Here is a 15693-nt window from a genome sequence, read left to right on the forward strand (position 1 = left end):
GCTGAAACTTATGTGAAATGACACAAACCCTGCCATATCTGTCCATGTCATGTTGTCTATCAAGTATATTAATTGTGAGGAGCACATCTGTGTATCTACTTCTAACGCAGAGTTTCTCAATCTCAATGCTATTGACATTTTATGCTGGATAATTCTTTGTTGTGGGGGTTGTCTTGTGCATGGTTGGATGTTTAGCAGCAACCCTGACCTCTAGCCACTAGATGCCAGTGTACCCCCAGTACCAGCTGTGACAAATGAAAATTTCCTAGACATTTCCAAATGTCCCTTGGAAAGCAAAATTACCTCTGGTTGAGAACCACTGCTCTAATAATTTATTGATAGTGGTAGTGAATACTAAGTAAAAGGTTTTGTGGAATGGCTTCTATTTTTAGGAAAAAAGGTATTAAATGAGGGGCACATTAAAATGACAAATCTGTGATTAATGCTAAGCTCATTGTTAAAATTAAAAAATAATGGCAGAGGCCAGGTGCAGTGACTCACTCCTACAATCCTAGAACTTTGGGAGGCCAAGATGGGAGGCCAAGATGGATGGATCACCTGAGGTCAGGAGTTCGAGACCAGCCTGGGCAACATGGGGGAACCCCCCCCATCTCTACTAAAATACAAAAAATTAGCCAGGTGTGACAGCACACACATGTAGTCCCAGTTACTCAGGAGGCTGAGGCACAAGAATTGCTTGAACCCAGGAGGTGGAAGTTGCAGTGAGCCGAGATCGTGCCACTGCCCTCCAGCTTGGATGACAGAAAGACCCTGCCTCAAAAAACAAAACAAAACAAACAAACAAACAAACAAATAAACGTAGTCAGCTCAGCACAGTGGCTCATGCCTATAATCCCAATACTTTGGGAGGCCAAGACAGGTGGATAACTTGAGGTCAGGAATTTGAGACCAGCCTGGGCAACATGGTAAAACGCTGTCTCTACTAAAAATACAAAAATAAGTCAGACGTGGTGGCACTCACCTGTAGTCCCAGCTACTTGAGAGGCTGAGGCACTAGAATCACTTGAACCTGGGGGTGGAGGTTGCAGTGAGCCGAGATCACGCCACTGCACTCCAGCCTGGGCCACAGAGCTAGACCCTATCTCGGAAAAAAAAAAATAACATTTACTAAATCATAAAAAATGTTAAATATTTAAGGGTAAATTTGACAAAGGATGTGAAAGATCTGTACACTGAAAATTACAGAATTGCTGGGAGAAACTAAGATGTAAATAAATGAAGAGATATACCTTGTTCATAGACTGGAAGAGTCAATATTGTTTAGATGTCAATTCTCCCCAGATTTAATCTATAGGTTTAACACAATATCAAACAGAACTCTAGCAAGAGTTTTGGTTAAAAAAAAATGGCAAGCTGATGCTGAAATTCATATGGAAATAGAAAGGATATAGAATAGACAAAACAACTCTTAAAAAAAGAAAAACAAAGCTAGAGTGCTTAACACTATCTGACTCAATAATTATTATAAAGCAGCAAAGCTAAGTAGCTTAGGCCATCTGCTCAGAAATCTGGGACACAGGGTCGTCCTCTGAGGCCTTTGAACCTGCTAATGCAGCTGGTACCTCCTGGTACCTGGGGGAAGAGGGTTGGACAAAACCACCTTCTGAGACACAAACAGCATAGGGAGGGGTCACTTTCTGAAGCCCGGTCCCAAGTGTATCAGATGTGGGTCCCTCATTCCTGCCCTGCAGATATGTCTGTTGCTCTTGGGCAGAGAAGGCAGTTTCTCTGCTTCCCTTAGCCCCTTCCCAGTCTTCCCGAGGCCTGTCCAGTGGGAGGGAAGCATTAGCCTGCAGTTCCTGACTTTTTGCCTTGTGAGGGCTCTCCATGGATTCCACTAGGCATGTGAATTTGTCCTGGAGGAAGGACAGTGAGGGGTCTCAGTGGGACTGATGGCAGGGCAAGGGGTCATCTAGAGAGAGGCAAGAGTAGCCAGATCCCTGACTTAGATCCTCATTGATTCCACTCCAGTTTCACCTGTGAGTTGGGTGGGTGTGCCTCAGGCAGGCGACTCTCCATCCCTGTCTCACCAAGTGGCCCACTCTCTCTCTGCCTTTTATCTGCTTCTTTCTTTCTTTCTTTCTTTCTTTCTTTCTTTCTTTCTTTCTTTCTTTCCTTCCTTCCTTCCTTCCTTCCTTCCTTCCTTCCTTCCTTCCTTCCTTCCTTCCTTCCTTCCTTCCTTCCTTCCTTCCTTCCTTCCTTCTTCTTCTTCTTCTTCTTCTTCTTCTTCTTCTTCTTCTTCTTCTTCTTCTTCTTCTTCTTCTTCTTCTTCTTCTTCTTCTTCTTCTTCTTCTTTTTTTTTGACAGTGTCTCACTCTGTCACCCAGGCTGGAGTCCAGTGGCGTGATCTTGACTCACTGCACTCGGCTCACTGAATTCCGCCTCCCAGGTTCAAGCAATTCTCCTGCCTCAGCCTCCCGAGTAGCTGGGATTACACATGTGTGCCACCACGCCTGGCTAAATTTTGTATTTTTAGTAGAGACGGGGTTTTACCATGTTGGCCAACCTAGTCTTGAACTCCTGACCTCAGGTGATCCGCCTGCTTCAGCCTCCCAAAGTGCTGGGATTACAGCCACCATGTCCGGTCCAGATGGTGTTTTTTTAACTAAAATACATGAGTTTAAAAAATTTTCCTCTAAATTAAATTTAGTTAATTATGGAAAAAAAAAAACCACCTTTACAATCTTTGTTTCCCAAAAGTGAAAAGCTTGTAGGTGTCAGTAGAGAAACATCTTTATGAAAACCTGCAGCATTGCAGGGGTTAGGAGTGATGGAGAGGGCTGAGCAGATGGGCCCTTTCCAGTTCAGGAACCTTGGTCCAGAGCAGAAATACATACAAGAAAGTATAAGTTGGCCAGGCGTGGTGGCTCACACCTGTATTCCCAACACTTTCAGAGGCCGAGAAGGGAAGATTCCTTGAGGCCAGCAGTTGAGACCTGCATGGGCAACATAGCAAGACCCTGTCTCTACAAAAAATAAAAATGTATGTAAAAAAAGGATGAAAGTCTAAGTTATTGAACCTTAAAACTGACAGATATATTTTTCTTTTACTTTTATTTTATTTTTTTCTGTGAGATGGAGGCTTGCTCTGTCACCCAAGCTGGAGTGCAGTGGCGTGATCTTGGCTCACTGCAACCTCCGCCTCCCAGGTTCAAGCAATTCTCCTACCTCAGCCTCCCGAGCAGCTGAGATTACAGGCGCCCTCCACCACACCCGGCTAATTTTTGTATTTTTAGTAGAGACGGGGTTTCAACATGTTGGCCAGGCTGGTCTCAAACTCCTGGCCTCAGGGGATCTGCCTGCCTCAGTCTCCCAAAGTGCTGGGATTACTGGTGTGAACCACTGTGCCCGGCATGACAGAGATATTTTGCTGATGTCATATTCAACAGCAATGGTTTACTTGAGGAAGATAACACCATCTCCCACTTCTTGGGTTTTCCCACTCTTTTTAGGTGATATAGTTGTGATTTGTGCAATATTTCTTTTTTTTTTAAATTTATTTATTATTATTATACTTTAAGTTGTAGGGTACATGTGCATAACGTGCAGGTTTGTTACATATGTATACTTGTGCCATGTTGGTGTGCTGCACCCATCAACTCGTCATTTACATCAGGTATAACTCCCAATGCAATCCCTCCCCCCTCCCCCCTCCCCATGACAGGCCCCTGTGTGAGATGTTCCCCTTCCTGAGTCCAGGTGATCTCATTGTTCAGTTCCCACCTATGAGTGAGAACATGCAGTGTTTGGTTTTCTGTTCTTGTGATAGATTGCTAAGAATGATGGTTTCCAGCTGCATCCATGTCCCTACAAAGGACACAAACTCATCCTTTTTGATGGCTGCATAGTATTCCATGGTGTATATGTGCCACATTTTCTTAATCCAATCTGTCACTGATGGACATTTGGGTTGATTCCAAGTCTTTGCTATTGTGAATAGTGCCGCAATAAACATACGAGTGCATGTGTCTTTATAGCAGCATAATTTATCATCCTTTGGGTATATACCCAGTAATGGGATGGCTGGGTCATATGGTACATCTAGTTCTAGATCCTTGAGGAATCGCCATACTGTTTCCCATAATGGTTGAACTAGTTTACAATCCCACCAACAGTGTAAAAGTGTTCCTATTTCTCCACATCCTCTCCAGCACCTGTTGTTTCCTGACTTTTGAATGATCGCCATTCTAACTGGTGTGAGATGGTATCTCATTGTGGTTTTGATTTGCATTTCTCTGATGGCCAGTGATGATGAGCATTTTTTCATGTGTCTGTTGGCTGTATGAATGTCTTCTTTTGAGAAATGTCTGTTCATATCCTTTGCCCACTTTTTGATGGGGTTGTTTGTTTTTTTCTTGTAAATTTGTTTGAGTTCTTTGTAGGTTCTGGATATTAGCCCTTTGTCAGATGAGTAGATTGCAAAAATTTTCTCCCATTCTGTAGGTTGCCTGTTCACTCTGATGGTAGTTTCTTTTGCTGTGCAGAAGCTCTTTAGTTTAATGAGATCCCATTTGTCAATTTTGGCTTTTGCTGCTGTTGCTTTTGGTGTTTTAGACATGAAGTCTTTGCCCATGCCTATGTCCTGAATGGTACTACCTAGGTTTTCCTCTAGGATTTTTATGGTATTAGGTCTAACATTTAAGTCTCTAATCCATCTTGAATTAATTTTCGTATAAGGAGTAAGGAATGGATCCAGTTTCAGCTTTCTACTTATGGCTAGCCAATTTTCCCAGCACCATTTATTAAATAGGGAATCCTTTCCCCATTTCTTGTTTCTCTCAGGTTTGTCAAAGATCAGATGGCTGTAGATGTGTGGTATTATTTCTGAGGACTCTGTTCTGTTCCATTGGTCTATATCTCTGTTTTGGTACCAGTACCGTGCTGTTTTGGTTACTGTAGCCTTGTAGTATAGTTTGAAGTCAGGTAGCGTGATGCCTCCAGCTTTGTTCTTTTGACTTAGGATTGTCTTGGAGATGCGGGCTCTTTTTTGGTTCCATATGAACTTTAAAGCAGTTTTTTCCAATTCTGTGAAGAAACTCATTGGTAGCTTGATGGGGATGGCATTGAATCTATAAATTACCTTGGGCAGTATGGCCATTTTCACGATATTGATTCTTCCTATCCATGAGCATGGTATGTTCTTCCATTTGTTTGTGTCCTCTTTTATTTCACTGAGCAGTGGTTTGTAGTTCTCCTTGAAGAGGTCCTTTACATCCCTTGTAAGTTGGATTCCTAGGTATTTTATTCTCTTTGAAGCAATTGTGAATGGAAGTTCATTCCTGATTTGGCTCTCTGTTTGTCTGTTACTGGTGTATAAGAATGCTTGTGATTTTTGCACATTAATTTTGTATCCTGAGACTTTGCTGAAGTTGCTTATCAGCTTAAGGAGATTTTGGGCTGAGACAATGGGGTTTTCTAAATATACAATCATGTCATCTGCAAACAGGGACAGTTTGACTTCTTCTTTTCCTAACTGAATACCCTTCATTTCTTTCTCTTGCCTAATTGCCCTAGCCAGAACTTCCAACACTATGTTGAATAGGAGTGGTGAGAAAGGGCATCCCTGTCTTGTGCCAGTTTTCAAAGGGAATTTTTCCAGTTTTTTCCCATTCAGTATGATATTGGCTGTGGGTTTGTCATAAATAGCTCTTATTATTTTGAAGTACGTTCCATCAATACCGAATTTATTGAGCGTTTTTAGCATGAAGGGCTGTTGAATTTTGTCAAAAGCCTTTTCTGCATCTATTGAGATAATCATGTGGTTCTTGTCTTTGGTTCTGTTTATATGCTGGATTATGTTTATTGATTTGCGAATGTTGAACCAGCCTTGCATCCCAGGGATGAAGCCCACTTGATCATGGTGGATAAGCTTTTTGATGTGTTGCTGAATCCGGTTTGCCAGTATTTTATTGAGGATTTTTGCATCGATGTTCATCAGGGATATTGGTCTAAAATTCTCTTTTTTTGTTGTGTCTCTGCCAGGCTTTGGTATCAGGATGACGTTGGCCTCATAAAATGAGTTAGGGAGGATTCCCTCTTTTTCTATTGATTGGAATAGTTTCAGAAGGAATGGTACCAACTCCTCCTTGTACCTCTGGTAGAATTCAGCTGTGAATCCATCTGGTCCTGGACTTTTTTTGGTTGGTAGGCTATTAATTATTGCCTCAATTTCAGAGCCTGCTATTGGTCTATTCAGGGATTCAACTTCTTCCTGGTTTAGTCTTGGAAGAGTGTAAGTGTCCAGGAAATTATCCATTTCTTCTAGATTTTCCAGTTTATTTGTGTAGAGGTGTTTATAGTATTCTCTGATGGTAGTTTGTATTTCTGTGGGGTCGGTGGTGATATCCCCTTTATCATTTTTAATTGCGTCGATTTGATTCTTCTCTCTTTTCTTCTTTATTAGTCTTGCTAGTGGTCTGTCAATTTTGTTGATCTTTTCAAAAAACCAACTCCTGGATTCATTGATTTTTTGGAGAGTTTTTTGTGTCTCTGTCTCCTTCAGTTCTGCTCTGATCTTAGTTATTTCTAGCCTTCTGCTAGCTTTCGAATGTGTTTGCTCTTGCTTCTCTAGTTCTTTTAATTGCGATGTTAGAGTGTCAATTTTAGATCTTTCCTGCTTTCTCTTGTGGGTATTTAGTGCTATAAATTTCCCTCTACACACTGCTTTAAATGTGTCCCAGAGATTCTGGTATGTTGTATCTTTGTTCTCATTGGTTTCAAAGAACATCTTTATTTCTGCCTTCATTTCGTTATGTACCCAGTAGTCATTCAGGAGCAGGTTGTTCAGTTTCCATGTAGTTGAGCGGTTTTGATTGAGTTTCTTAGTCCTGAGTTCTAGTTTGATTGCACTGTGGTCTGAGAGACAGTTTGTTATAATTTCTGTTCTTGTACATTTGCTGAGGAGTGCTTTACTTCCAATTACGTGGTCGATTTTGGAGTAAGTACGATGTGGTGCTGAGAAGAATATATATTCTGTTGATTTGGGGTGGAGAGTTCTATAGATGTCTATTAGGTCTGCTTGCTGCAGAGATGAGTTCAATTCCTGGATATCCTTGTTAACTTTCTGTCTCGTTGATCTGTCTAATGTTGACAGTGGAGTGTTGAAGTCTCCCATTATTATTGTATGGGAGTCTAAGTCTCTTTGTAAGTCTCTAAGGACTTGCTTTATGAATCTGGGTGCTCCTGTATTGGGTGCATATATATTTAGGATAGTTAGCTCTTCCTGTTGAATTGATCCCTTTACCATTATGTAATGGCCTTCTTTGTCTCTTTTGATCTTTGATGGTTTAAAGTCTGTTTTATCAGAGACTAGTATTGCAACCCCCGCTTTTTTTTGTTCTCCATTTGCTTGGTAAATCTTCCTCCATCCCTTTATTTTGAGCCTATGTATGTCTCTGCGTGTGAGATGGGTCTCCTGAATACAGCAGACTGATGGGTCTTGACTCTTTATCCAGTTTGCCAGTCTGTGTCTTTTAATTGGAGCATTTAGTCCATTTACATTTAAGGTTAAGATTGTTATGTGTGAACTTGATCCTGCCATTATGATATTAACTGGTTATTTTGCTCGTTAGTTGATGCAGTTTCTTCCTAGCCTCGATGGTCTTTACATTTTGGCATGTTTTTGCAATGGCTGGTACCGGTTGTTCCTTTCCATGTTTAGTGCTTCCTTCAGGGTCTCTTGTAAGGCAGGCCTAGTGGTGACAAAATCTCTAAGCATTTGCTTATCTGTAAAGGATTTTATTTCTCCTTCACTTATGAAACTTAGTTTGGCTGGATATGAAATTCTGGGTTTAAAATTCTTTTCTTTAAGAATGTTGAATATTGGCCCCCACTCTCTTCTGGCTTGGAGGGTTTCTGCCGAGAGATCTGCTGTTAGTCTGATGGGCTTCCCTTTGTGGGTAACCCGACCTTTCTCTCTGGCTGCCCTTAAGATTTTTTCCTTCATTTCAACTTTGGTGAATCTGGCAATTATGTGTCTTGGAGTTGCTCTTCTCGAGGAGTATCTTTGTGGCGTTCTCTGTATTTCCTGGATTTGAATGTTGGCCTGCCCTACTAGGTTGGGGAAGTTCTCCTGGATGATATCCTGAAGAATGTTTTCCAACTTGGTTCCATTTTCCCCCTCACTTTCAGGCACCCCAATCAGACGTAGATTTGGTCTTTTTACATAATCCCATACTTCTTGCAGGCTTTGTTCATTTCTTTTTCTTCTTTTTTCTTTTGGTTTCTCTTCTCGCTTCATTTCATTCATTTGATCCTCAATCGCAGATACTCTTTCTTCCAGTTGATCGAGTTGGTTACTGAAGCTTGTGCATTTGTCACGTATTTCTCGTGTCATGGTTTTCATCTCTTTCATTTCGTTTATGACCTTCTCTGCATTAATTACTCTAGCCATCAATTCTTCCACTTTTTTTTCAAGATTTTTAGTTTCTTTGCACTGGGTACGTAATTCCTCCTTTAGCTCTGAGAAATTTGATGGACTGAAGCCTTCTTCTCTCATCTCGTCAAAGTCATTCTCCGTCCAGCTTTGATCCGTTGCTGGCGATGAGCTGCGCTCCTTTGCCGGGGGAGATGCGCTCTTATTTTTGGAATTTCCAGCTTTTCTGCCCTGCTTTTTCCCCATCTTTGTGGTTTTATCTGCCTCTGGTCTTTGATGATGGTGATGTACTGATGGGGTTTTGGTGTAGGTGTCCTTCCTGTTTGATAGTTTTCCTTCTAACAGTCAGGACCCTCAGCTGTAGGTCTGTTGGAGATTGCTTGAGGTCCACTCCAGACCCTGTTTGCCTGGGTATCAGCAGCAGAGGCTGCAGAAGATAGAATATTTCTGAACAGCGAGTGTACCTGTCTGATTCTTGCTTTGGAAGCTTCCTCTCAGGGGTGTACTCCACCCTGTGAGGTGTGGGGTGTCAGACTGCCCCTAGTGGGGGATGTCTCCCAGTTAGGCTACTCAGGGGTCAGGGACCCACTTGAGCAGGGAGTCTGTCCCTTCTCAGATCTCAACCTCCGTGTTGGGAGATCCACTGCTCTCTTCAAAGCTGTCAGACAGAGTCGTTTGCGTCTGCAGAGGTTTCGGCTGTGTTTGTTATTGCCCTATCCCCAGAGGTGGAGTCTACAGAGACAGGCAGGTTTCCTTGAGCTGCTGTGAGCTCCACCCAGTTCGAGCTTCCCAGCAGCTTTGTTTACCTACTTAAGCCTCAGCAATGGCGGGCGCCCCTCCCCCAGCCTCGCTGCTGCCTTGCCGGTAGATCACAGACTGCTGTGCTAGCAATGAGGGAGGCTCTGTGGGTGTGGGACCCTCCCGGCCAGGTGTGGGATATGACCTCCTGGTGTGCCTGTTTGCTTAAAGCGCAGTATTGGGGTGGGAGTTACCCGATTTTCCAGGTGTTGTGTGTCTCCGTTCCCCTGGCTAGGAAAAGGGATTCCCTTCCCCCTTGCGCTTCCCAGGTGAGGCAATGCCTCGTCCTGCTTCAGCTCTCGCTGGTCGGGCTGCAGCAGCTGACCAGCACCGATCGTCCGGCACTCCCCAGTGAGATGAACCCAGTAGCTCAGTTGAAAATGCAGAAATCACCGGTCTTCTGTGTCGCTCGCGCTGGGAGTTGGAGACTGGAGCTGTTCCTATTCGGCCATCTTGCTCCGCCCCCCAATTTGTGCAATATTTCATCAATGTAAAGTTTACTTTTTTTTGTTTTTGAGACAGGATCTTGCTCTGTTGCCTAGGCTGGCATGTAGTGGTGCAATCTCGGCTCACTGCAGCCTTTGCTTTCCGGGTTCAAGCGATTCTCCTGCCTCAGCCTCCCGAGTAGCTGGGACTACAGGCGTGTGCCACCACACCTGGCTAATTTTTGTATTTTTAGTAGAGACAGTGTTTCACCATGTTGGCCAGGCTGGTCTTGAACTCCTGACTTCAGGTGATCCGCCTGCCTCGACCTCCCAAAGTGCTGGGATTACAGGCTTGAGCCACTGTGCCTGGCCGAAGTTTACTTCTTAAAAAAAAATAACTGAAAATACACTATGGAGTGAAATAATTTGGGACTCAATAAACAATATTCTTGGGTAATCATGAGGAACACCAGGAACCACATTATGCTGGCCTTTCTTTTGTTTTTTAAAGATGGGGTCTCGCCATGTTGGCCAAGCTGGTCTCGAACTCCTGGGCTCAAGTGATCTGCCCACCTCGGCCTCTCAAAGTGCTGGGGGATTACAAGTATGAGCCACCATGCCCAGCTAATGCTAGCCTTTCCAACCACCCATCCTTGGGTCAGAAGGTCCACAGCATCCCAGGGTAGGCCCTGCCCTCACACAGAGGTTTGTTGCCACCACCAGTGCAGAGGGTCTCTGATGTTCTCTGTGGAAAAGTGCTGCACACACAGACCTCCAACATTCTGGTTTCTCACACCACAGTCTGCAGCTCTGACAGTCAGCAAGTCCCTCCACACAGCTGGCCGCAGACTTTCCTGCCTGCAGATGTGTCCCTGTCATTTACACATGCTCTCTGTAGGCACTGGCATTTAGAATCTCCTATGGTGGAGAGCAGAGCTGTGGGGAAGGATCAGCCAGACAGGGTCTTTGTCCTTCCTCTATTATTTGTTGACTGTCTAAGTTTGGACAAATCTTAGCCTCTGAGTCTACATCTGTGGCATGGGGCAATAAGGCCATCTACATTGCATGTTTCTGGGGAGTATGTTTTACGACTCCCTGTGAACCTGGAACAGAGCAGACACAGAGTAAATGCATAGCATTATTCTCATCATGTTTGTGGTTTAATAACAACAGCTAATTGTTTTTTGATCACTCACAATGTGCCCAGCCCTATGCTAAGTTCTTTGCAAGCACACCTTAGAATAGCCCTGTGTGGGAAGTGCAATCATTACCTCATTTCAGAGGAGGGACTGGAGGGCCTGGGAGGTCAGGTGACCTGTCCAAGGTCATCAAGTGTTGGGGCTGGGAAGTGAACTCAAGTCTGTGTGACTACAGAGCTCATATCCCTCCGGTATTAGTCTGTTCTCACACTGCTATAAGGACATACCTGAGATTGGATAATTTATAAAGGAAAGAGGTTTAATTGACTCACAGTTCCTCAGGGCTGGGGAGGCCTCACAATCATGGTGGAAGGGGAAGGAGAAGCAAAGTCACATCTTATATGGTGGCAGGCAAGAGAGCACGTGCAGGGGAACTCCCCTGTATAAAACCATCAGAACTTGTGAGACTTATTCACTATCATGAGAACAGCACAGGAAAAACCCGCCCCCCCTTGATTCAATTACCTCCCACCGGGTCCCTCCCATGACACATGGGGATTATGGGAGCTACAATTCAAGATGAGATTTGGGTGAGGACACAGCCAAACCATATCATTTCTCAATAGGCTGGACTGCTTACCACCCCATGTGATCTCAAAGAGCTCCAGTCACTCCTTTACAAATCCAATCACCCTAGAACTTTGGAACAAAGTTTCTGACTTGCTCCTTGTAATAGGCTAAATAATGATTCCCAAAGATATTAGGGTTTAATCCCCAGAACCTATAAATATTACCTTATTTGGAAAATTATTCTTAGCAGATGTGATTAAGTTAAGGATATTGAGATGCAGAGATTATCCTAGATTATCTAGACTATCTGGGTGGATGTATTGGCCAGGGTTCTTCAGAGGACAGTGCCAATAGGATATGTGTATATATAAAAGGAAGTTAATTAGGGAGAATTGGCTCACATGATTACAAGGTGAAGTCCCACGATAGGCCGTCTGCAAACTGGGGAAAGAGAGAAGCTAGTTGCGTGGCTCAGTCCAAATCCGAAAGCCTCAAAACTAGAGAAGCTGACAGTACAAGCCCTAGTCTGAGACCAAAGTTCCAAGAGCCCCTAAGAGGCTGCTGGTGCAAGTCCCAGAGTCCAAAGGTCAACAAACCTGAAGTCTGGTGTCCAGAGGCAGGAGGAGAGGAAGCAGAGAGGAAGAGAGAGAGCAAACAGACTCAGCAAGAAAGCTGCTGTTCTTCCACCTGTTTTGTTCTAACCATGCTGGCAGCCAATTGCATGGTGCCCATCCACACTGAGGGTGGATCTTCCTCTAACAAACAGTCAAACACTGACTCAAATGTCAATCTCCTCTGGCAACACCCTCACAGACACACCCAGGAACAATGCTTCACCAGCCATCTATGCAACCCTCAATCCAGTCAAGGTGACACTTAATATTAACCATGACAGTGGGCTCTAAATGTAATCACATGTATCCTTATAAAAAAAAAGAGGCAGAGGGAGATTTGAAGAACTATACAGAGGAGAAGACAATGTGAAGATGGAGGAGAGTGAAATTTGGCCATCAAGACTGGAGTCATTGATATAGTTTGGATGTTTATCCCCTCCAAATCTCAGGCTGAAATGTGATTCTTGATGCTGGAGGTGGGACTTGGTGGGAGGTGATTGGGTCATAGGGGCAGATCCCTCATGACTGGCTTCATGCCCTCCCCACGGTAATGAGTGAGTTCTCACTCTGTTAGTTCACATGAGAGCTGGTTGTTTAAAACAGCATGGCATCTCTCTTGCTCCCTCTCTTTGCCATGTGACATGCCTCCTCCCCTTCACCTTTTACCATGATTGGAAGCTTCCTGAAGCCCTCACTAGAAGCAGATGCTGGTGCTATGCTTGCACAGTCTGCAGAACCGTGAGCATCAATAAACTTCTTTTCTTTATAAATTAACCAGTCTCAGTATTCCTTTATAACAATGCAAAACGGACTGATATGGTAATGCCGCCAGAAGCCAAGGAATGCCAACAGCCATCAAAAGCTGGAAAAGGCAAGAAAGGATTCTCACCAGGCATATGGTGGCTCACACTTGTAATCCCAGCACTTTGTGAGGCCGAGGCGGGTATATTGCCTGAGCTCAAGAGTTTGAGCAAATAATATTAAATAATATTAACCATGACAGTGGGCTCTAAATGTAATCACATGTATCCTTATATTAATAAGGATTAATAAGGATTAATATTGCCTGAGCTCAAGAGTTTGAGACCAGCCTGGGAAACATACCAAAAATACAAAAAAAATTAGCCTTGTGTATTTGTGCAAGTCTGCGGTCCCAGGTACTCAGGAGGCTGAGGTGGGAAAATCACTTCAGCCTGGGAGGCAGAGGTTGCAGTGAACCGAGATTGTGCCATTGCACTCCAACCTGGGTGACAGAGTGAGACCCCCATCTCAAAAAAAAAAAAAAAAAAAAAGAAGAAGAAGAAGAAAGGATTCTTCCTAGAGCCTGAGAAGGGAGCATGGCCCTTCTGACATCTTGGTTTTGGCCTAGTAACACTGTTTTCAGACCTCTGACCTCGAGAACTCTGAGAAAATAAATGTGTGTTGTTTTCTGCCACCAAGTTTGCAGCAATTTGTTACAGCAGCCACCAGAAGTTCATACCAATTTTGGCACCTAGAGGGGAAGTGCTACTGTAGCAAATACCTAAAAATGTGAAAGTGACTTTAAAATTGAATAATAGGTAGGTAGGGACCAGAAGAATGTTGAAGAACTTGATAGAAAAAGCCTCCATTTACATGAACAGACTGTTAGGAGAAATGTAAACATTGAAGGCAGTTCTGATGAGGACTCAGAAAGAAGTGAGGAACATGGGAGAGAAAGCCAATCTCATCTTTGAGAATACATAGATCATCGTAAGCAGAATGCTGGTAGAAATATAAATATTAAAGGTGCCGTTAGTGGCTGGATGCGGTGGCTCACGCCTATAATCCCAGCACTTTGGGAGGCCGAGGCGGGCGGATCACCTGAGATCGGGAGCTCAGGACCAGCCTGACTAACATGGAGAAACCCCGCCTCTACTAAAAATACAAAAAATTAGCCGGGTGTGGTGGTGCATGCCTGTAATCCCAGCTACTTAGGAGGCTGAGGCAGGAGAATCTCTTGAACCTGGGAGGCAGAGGTTGCGGTGAGCCGAGATCACGCCATTGAACTCCAGCCTGGGCAACAAGAGTGAAACTCCATCCCCCTCCCAAAAAAGGTGCCATTAGTAAAGGCTCAGAAGGAAATGAGGAGTATGTTATTGGAAACTAGAGGAAAGGCAATTCTAGTTACATACTGGTAGAAAACTTAATTGATTTATGTCCTCCAGTTATGTGGAAAGTAGAAATTGCAAGCAATGTGTGTTATTTATCTAAAACCCAAACAAACAAACAAAAAAAGACAGATTGTAAGCAATGTACTTGGATATTTACCTAAAGAAGTATTGCAAGCAAAGTGTTAAGGGTATGGCCTGATTTCATCTTGCTGCTTTTAATAAAATGTGAGAGTAAAGAGATAAACGGAGGAAAGGACTGTTAAGCAAAAAGGATCCAGGACTTGATGATTTGGGAAATTCTCAGCCTATCAAGATTGCAAAAGACTCTAAAATTAGGAGAGGCACTGTCAGGAAGGTATGCTCTAGAGAGAAAGTCAAGAATGGGGCCATGTTTGCTAGTGCTGAAGAGATTGGGCACGTGACTCAAGGAGCTCTTCCACTATGCTCAGCCATAGCCGGTAATAGAAATGATATTACCTGGGAAAGATCCACAAAGGACCTGCTGGTCTAAAGGTGTGAATCACTATGACATACATTCTGAGAGGAGGGCTATGGGACCAGAGGAGAGAGCTTCAAGCTACAGAGGAATTTTCTGAGTCCTTGAAGCCAAATGGAATTTGTCCTGCTAGATTTCAAAATGGTTGGAAGCAGCGACTCCTTCCTTTCTTCCATTTTCTCCCATTTGAAAAGGAAACATCTGTAACTATTATCCTACACCTGTCCTGCCACTGTATTTTTGGAACAGATAACTTGTTTTCTAGTGTCACGAATTCACAGCAGGAGAATTTTGCCCCAGGATGTTTCATAACCAGAGTCTCATCCATATCTGTTTTAGATGAGGAGACTTGGTACTTCTGAGCTGATCTTATTTGGATAAGATGTCGGACTTCAGCGAATCTTGCACGGTTTGAGACATTTGAGGATTTGGGGACGGGGTGCATGTATTTTGCATGTGGGAGAGATGTGAATCCTCGGGGGCCAGAGGGCAAACTGTGGTAGACTGAACAATGTCCCTCCAAAAGATAGCCACATAGTAACCCCTGGAACCTGTGAGCGTTAACTTACAACAAAAAAAAGTGATTATGTTGGCCAGGTGTAGTGGCTCACACCTGTAATCCCAGTACTTTGGGAGGCCAAAGCGGGTGGATCACGAGGTCAGGAGTTCAAGACCAGCCTGGCTAAGATGGTGAAACCCCATCTCTACTAAAAATACAAAAATTAACTGGGCATGGTGGTGGACATCTGTAATGCTAGCTACTCAGGAGGCTGAGGCAGAGAATTGCTTGAACCCGGGAGGCAGAGGTTGCAGTGAGCCGAGATCATACCACTGCACTCCAGCCTGGGTAACAGAGTGAGACTCTGTCTCAAAAAAAAAAAAAAAAAAAGTAATTATGTTAAAGATCCTGAGATGGGGGAGATTCTCCTGGATTATCTGGGTGGGCCCTAAATGTAATAATGAGTGTCCTTATCAGATTGAGGCAGGGAGATCTGACACAGACAGAAGAGAAGAAGGCAGTATGACTGCCATGGTTTGAATTTCCCCATCAAAACTTGTGTTGAAATTTAATTGCCACTGTAACAATATTAAGAGGTGAGGCTGTCAGGAAGTGATTAATGCCA

This window comes from Macaca fascicularis, chromosome X (genome assembly GCF_037993035.2).
Source record: "Macaca fascicularis isolate 582-1 chromosome X, T2T-MFA8v1.1".
NCBI lineage: Eukaryota > Metazoa > Chordata > Mammalia > Primates > Cercopithecidae > Macaca > Macaca fascicularis.